Genomic DNA, 6,955 nt, shown 5'->3' on the forward strand with positions numbered 1-6,955 from the left:
TTCTGGAAGCTCTAGGGGGGATTCTGTCTCCTAGGCATTTCCAGCCTGTAGAGGTCACCTGCATTCTCTGGCTTGTGCCCTTTCCCTCCATCTTCAAAACCAACAGGGTAACACCTTTCAAACACCTTTCAAATATTTCTTGGACTCACACTACTGTCTCCATCTGTAACTTTATAAGGACCCTTGGCCGGGCTCGGTGGCTCAACCTGTCATCCCAACTCTTTGGGAGTCCGAGGCAAGTGGATTGCCTGAGCCCGCGAATTTGAGACCCGCCCAGGCAATTTGGCAAGACCTCATCTCTATAATAAATCAAAAAAATTAGCCAGGCGTGGTAGTGCACGCCTGTAGTTTTGGCTACTTGGAAGGCTGAGGTGGAAGGATCGCCAGAGCCCATCAGGATGAGGCTGCAGTGGCCGGGAGTGTGCCACTGCACTCCAGTCTGGGTGACAGAGTGAGACTCCAACTCAAAATTAAAAATAAAAAAGGCCGGGCTCGGTAGCTCAGTCTGTAATCCCAGCACTTTGGGAGGCCGAGGAGAGAGAATTGCCTGAGCCCAGGGATTTGAGACCAGCCTGGGTGACTTGGCGAGACCCTGTCTCTACAATATATCAAAAAATTAGTCAAACGTGGTAGCGTGCGCCTGTAGTTCCAGCTACATGGAAGGCTGAGGCGGAAGGATTGCCGGAGGGCAACAGGTCAAGGCTGCAGTGGCCAGAAGCGGCCACTGCACACAGTCTGGGTGACAGAGTGAGACTCCAACTCAAAAAAAATAAAAAAATAAAAAAGGACCATTGTGATTTCATTGGTGCTGCCCTCAACATTTAGGATGATCTCCCCATCTCAGGACCCTTAACTCAATCACAGCTGCAAAGTCCTTTTTGCCATGTAAGGTCACACAGTTACAGGTTCTGGGGATTTGGTTTTGGACATCTTTTGGTGGGGAGCATTGTTTAAAAGTAGAAACTGGGGCCGGGTGCAGTGGCTCAAACCTGTTATCCAAGCACTTTGGGAGGCCGAGGTGAGGGGATTGCCTGAGCCCATGGGTTCAAGAACAGTCAGGGCATCTTGGCGAGACCTCATCTCTACAATAAATCAAAAAATTAGCTGGGCATGGTGGTGCGTGCCTGTAGTTCTGGCTACTTGGAAGGCTGAGGTGGAAGGGTCGTCTGAGCCCAGCAGATTGAGGCCATGGTGGCTGTGAGCGTGCCACTGCACTCCAGTCTGGGTGACAGTGAGACTCCAAGCCCCCGGGTTCGAGACCCGCCTGGGCAGCAAGACCTCATCTCTACAATAAAATAAAAAAATCAGCTGGGCGTGGTAGCGCATGCCTGTAGTTCCAGCCACTTGGAAGGCTGAGGCGGAAGGATCGCCGGAGCCCAGCAGGTCAAGGCTGCGGTGGCCGGGAGCGGCCACTGCACTCCAGTCTGGGAGACAGAGTGAGACTCCAACTCAAAAAAAAAAAAAGTAGAAAGTGTTCTTGATTTAACTTTTATTCACTTATTCTTTCTTTTTTCTTTTTATTTTTTTGGGGGTCTCATTCTATCATCCAGGCTGGAATCCAATGGCACAATTATGGTTCATGAAGCCTCCACCTCCTGGGCTCAGGGGATCCTTCCTCCTCAGCCTCCTGAGTAGCTGGAACTACAGCTACTGTCACTTTTTAAGGGCTTATTAGTAACACCATGCCCAGTTTATTTCTTTTACTTTTTGTAGAGATGAAGTCTTGCTTTGTTGCTCAGGCTGGTCTCGAACTCCTGGGCTCAAGTGATCCTCCTGCTTCAGCCTCCCAAAGTGCTAGGATTACAAGCAGGAGCCACTGTGCCTGGCCTCACTTTTTTTTCCCCTGGAAAGCAAGTTTACTTATGGACCTCTGTAAACACGAGCTCGGTGATCACGACAGACACGGTGCAATCTCAGTGGTGTTTATCTGGAGGACGGTCTGTGGGGTCACAATGATTTTTTTCTTCCTGAAGTTTTTCCTTTTCTTAAATGTCATGTTGATTTTTGGCCATGATTCTGTCTTCTCAATGACTGTGGCTTCTACTCGGACAATGTCCCTTGCCAGGAGTGGCTTGCCCAGCAGAGTGAAGTCGGCCGCCCAGACCAGCAGGACCTTCTCCAGCCAGATCCTGTCTCCGCACACGATGTCCAGCTCGTTTTCAATGAGGATCAGGTCCTCAGCGGTCACCTTCCACTGGTGGCCGGCAAAGTGCACCATGGCAAAGAGCTGGCTGAACTGCCCTGCGGCGATCAGCTGGTTCACCTTCCCCACAACCTCTGTGTGGTGCTAGGTCTCCTCCACGGGGTCCGGCAGAACCACCTCTGGCCACGGAGGTGAACTCAGGGACGTTTTAGGAACAAATCTTTGTGGAAGCGAAGCACTCTGGGAACGGAACCTTCAAGAAGCCGACCACAGGGAGGCCGCTCCGGGCCCCGGGGGTTTCAGGAGGCTGCGGCCGCAGGCGGACACCTGCCACCCGAAGGTGACTGCCAGGGCAAATGCCGCCATGGCCGCGGTCATCTTTCTGCAGCCCCACCGGAAGCAGGGGCTGGCCTCGCTTTTTTAAAAAGTACACAAATGACACAAGGAAACAATCTTTTAATATAAAAAGAACAAAAGTGCATAGAGTAGAAAGTGGAAATCGGTGTGATGTGCACTGTTGCTCATTTATTCAAGAAATCTGGTTTCACTCACTATTTACATTGTTATTTTTGAAGTTCACTGGTCTACATAATAAAAAAAAAAACCCTGTATATAGTAGTCTTGACATGATTTTTTTTTTTTTTTGAGCCAGAGTCTCACTCTGTCACCCAGGCTGGAATGTAATGGCACGCTTCCAGCCACCACAGCCTCGACCTGCTGGGCTCCAGCGATCCTTCCGCCTCAGCCTTCCAAGTAGCTGGAACCACAGGAGCGTGCCACCACATCCAGCTAATTTTTTGATTTATTGTAGAGACAAGGTCTTGCCATGTTGCTCAGGCTGGTCTCGAACCCGTGATCTTAGGCAATCCTCTTGCCTCCGCCTCCCAAAGTGCTGGGATTACAGGCTTGAGCCACTGCGCCTGGCTTGTTGACATACTCTTAAGGCATGCTATCATTGTACTATTTTCCCATAGCTACTTTCCCTAATTCCAAAGATGATAATATGAAAGTCTTTATGTCATGATGAGACTTTGGACATGCAAGTTTTTTGGGGTTTTTTTTTTTTTTTGAAGTGGAGTCTCACTCTGCCACCCAGGCTAGAGCGCAGTGGCACGCTCATGGCCACCGCAACCTTGCCCTGCTGGCTCAGGTGATCCTTCTGCTTCAGCCTTCCAAGTAGCTAGAATTATAAGTAGGCACCGCCATGCCCAGCTAATTATTTATTTATTTATTGTAGAGATGAATTCTCGCCAAGTTGGCCAGGCTGGTCTCGAACCCATGGACTCAGGCAGTCCTTGACCTCTGTCTCTCAAAGTTCTGGGATTACAGGCGTGAACCACTGCGTCTGGCCTGTACATGCAAGTTTAAATTGAAAAGATAGTCTGAGCATGGTGGCTCACGCCTATAATCCCAGAAGTTTGGGAGGCTGAGGCAGGAGGATTGCTTGAGTTTAGGAGTTCAAGGCCAGCCTGGGCAACATGGCAAGACCTCATCTCTACAAAAAAATCAAAAAGTTAGCTGGACACAGTGAAGTGCGCTGGTAATCCCAGCTACTTAGGAGGTTGGGACGGATGGCTCCCCTGAGTCCAGGAGGTTGAGGCTGTGGTGAACCATAGTCATGCCACTGCACTCCAGCCTGGGAGAGACCCCCAAAAAAAGTTGAAAATATAATTCAACTGGGTGCTGTGGTTCACGCCTATAATCCCAGCACCTTGGGATGCCGAAGTGAGAGGATTGCCTGAGCCTACGGATTCGAGACCAGCCCTGGCAACTTGATGAGACCTCATCTCTACAATAAATAAAAGAATTAGCCGGGCATGGTGGCGCACGCCTGTAGTTCCAGCTACTTGGAAGGTTGAGGTGGACGGATCACTTGAGCACAACAGGTTGAAGCTGCGGTGGCCGGGAGCGTGCCACTACACTCTAGCCTGGGCAACAGAGTGAGACTCCAACTCAAAAAAAAAAAAAGAAAAGAAAAGAATTCAGAGGATGTGGGTTCTGGAGACAGAAGAAATTTCTATGAGTTGTGACCACGTTACTTTGTTCCCCAAGACTAAAATGAGAAGGCTGGCCGGGCACGGTGGCTCAAGTCTGTAATCCCAGCACTTTGGGAGGCCGAGGTGAGGGATTGCCTGAGCCCATAGGTTCTAGACCAGCCTGGGCAACTTGGCAAGATCTTGTCTCTACAATAAATAAAAAATTACCCGGATGTGGTAGTGCGTGCCTATACTTCTGGCTACTTGGAAGGTTGAGATGGAAGGATCACCTGAGTCCAGCAGGTTGACGCTGGGGTAGCCATGAGTGTGCCACTGCACTCTAGTCTGGGCGACGGAGTGAGACTCCAACTCAAATAAATAAATAAAATAAAATGAAAAGTTTTCCCAGGTGGTGCCAACTTAGCCTTTCAGATGTGTTAGAACACTGAGCTTGGAAGATCTCCTTGTTATATCTGCACTTCCTGTAGATCTTGGGAGAGCTTCGTTATTGTTTTTCATCTAACTTCAAATGGTTTTCACCATGGTTCAGTTTCTTCTTACTTTCACCAAGGAACTGAGCATGAAAATAACAAAAGAAACTTCTAATGTGATTTCTTTGCCATCAAGTCCAGAACAGCATCACCCACCTTGACTTTATCTGGAGGTCACCGAAATGTTTCTCCTCTGCTTCAACTGGAAATTATCTTGGCATGATCCCACCTGAAATCAGTCCAACCGGTCATCCACCTTTTTCGTACTGTAACTCTGGTGTCCTTTACAAATTCCTGCAGTCTGGTCTTCGTCAGTGAAACAGATCAGTTTTATTTCAACAGATTTTTAAGTCTTCACTTACTGAGTCATTTTGCATTGAAAGAGTAGTACTTGCACTTAAAAAGGTAACTGGAAGCCAGGCACGGTGCGCACACCTCTAATCCTAGCACTTTGAGAGGCCCAGGCAGGAGGATCGCTTGAGGCCAGGAGTTTGTAACCAGCCTGGGCAACATAGTGAGACCCTGTGTCTACCCCTCAAAAAGTAACTTTATTTCTTCTACCATCTTCAAAGTCTAGAGTGGTAAGACCAAGTAACAACTTCCTTAAGAGGGAGCTCACATTCACCGAATGAGTAGAGAACCAGGATCTGACAAGTTCAGCGGGCTTCCTTCTCCATTGCTTTTAGAAGAGGCTCAGCCTGTAATCCCGCGCCTTGGGAGGCTGAGGTGAGTGGATTGCCTGAGCCCATGGGCTCGAGGCCCGCCTGGGCAACTTGGTGAGACCTCATCTCTACAATAAATCAAAAAAATCAGCCAGGTGTGGCAGCGCGCACCTGTAATTCCAGCTACTTGGAAGACTGAGGCAGAAGGATCACCGGAGCCCAGCAGGTTGAGGCTGCAGTGGCTGGGAGCGGCCACTGCATTCCCAATGAGACTTCACCTCAAAAAAAAAAAGAAAAAAAAGAAGTCCTTTCTAGAAATCCTGTCTCGGGCCTCATCAATAGAGGATACCGAAGAGACACTGGAGGGAGAAGGAGTGTGTTCCTGAAGTGCCCACTCTGTACAGTGCTCAGCTCTTTTTTTTTTTGGAGTCAAAGTCTCACTCTGTCACCCAGACTAGAGTGCAGAGACATCTCATGGCCACCACAGCCTCTGCCTGCTGGGCTCAGGTGATTCTTCTGCCTCATTCTTCCAAGTAGCTGGAACCACAGGCATGTGCCACCACGCCCGGCTAATTTTTTAATTTATTGTAGAGACAAGGGTTCACCAAGTTGCCCAGGCTGGTCTCGAACCCCTGAGCTCAGGCAATCCTCTTGTCCCTGCCTCCCAAAGTGCTGAGATTACAGGTATGAGCCACCATGCCTGGCTAATTCTTTTTTTTTTTTTAAGTCAGAGTCTCACTCTGTAATTCAATTTGGAGTGCAGTAGTATGATCACAGCTCACTGCAGCCTCCAACTCCTGAGCTCAGGCTATCCTCCTGCCTCAGACTCCCAAGTAACTGGGACTACAGGCGTGCACCACCACAACTGACTAATTTTGGGGGTTTTTTTTGTTTTCGTTTTTTGTAGAGATGAGTTCTCACTACGTTTTCCAAGCTAGTCTGAAATTCCTGGGCTCGCAATCCTCTCACCTCCACCTCCCAAAGTGCTGGGATTACAGGCATGAGGTCAATAATTTTTTATATTCAACTTTCCTATCCAGAAACACACATTAGCTCCTGAAGGACGTAATGCTCTTGATTGTGATGTCTGCTCACTTTTGCTCACGGGAAATTGTTTCTTCATTTGATTGTGAGTCTGTTAAGAAGGGCTGAGTTTCACCAAAGTGATCTCACAGTTGCTTTTTCTGGACCCCTGTTTTAGTCTTGTTTGGGTTGCTATAACAAAATACCATAGACTGGATAACTTGTAAGCAACAGAAACTTATTTCTCACAGTTCTGGAGGCTGGGAAATCCAAAATCAAGGTATTGGCAGTTTCAGTATCTGGTGACATCCACTTTTTGGATCATAGAGGACAACTTCTCACTGTGTCTTCACATGGCAGAAGGGGTGAGGGAGCTCTCTGGGCCTCTATTATAAGGACAGTAATCCCATCCATAAGGACTCTACTCTCTTGAGTTAATCAACTCTCAAAACCCCCTCCCCCATACAATCATGTTGGTGATTAGATTTCAACAAATGAATTGGAAGGAGTGGGGAAGACAAACATTTAGGCTATAGTGTCACTGAAGGAATAGAAATAGCCTGGGAGCCGGACTCAGTGGTTCAGCCTGTAATCCCGCGCCTTTGGGAGGCTGAGGTGAGTGGATTGCCTGAGCCCGTGGGTTCGAGACCCACCTGGGCA

General features: G+C 48.6%; 1 pseudogene; it reads right to left on the bottom strand.

Moving 5' to 3' along the window:
• Nucleotides 1-1,891: 1,891 nt before the first annotated feature.
• Nucleotides 1,892-2,521, bottom strand: LOC103265004 (annotated as a pseudogene).
• Between the last annotated feature and the right edge of the window lie 4,434 nt (nt 2,522-6,955).

This window comes from Carlito syrichta, unplaced genomic scaffold (genome assembly GCF_000164805.1).
Source record: "Carlito syrichta isolate Samal-C Ts95f unplaced genomic scaffold, Tarsius_syrichta-2.0.1 Scaffold305797, whole genome shotgun sequence".
Taxonomy (NCBI): Eukaryota; Metazoa; Chordata; class Mammalia; order Primates; family Tarsiidae; genus Carlito; species Carlito syrichta.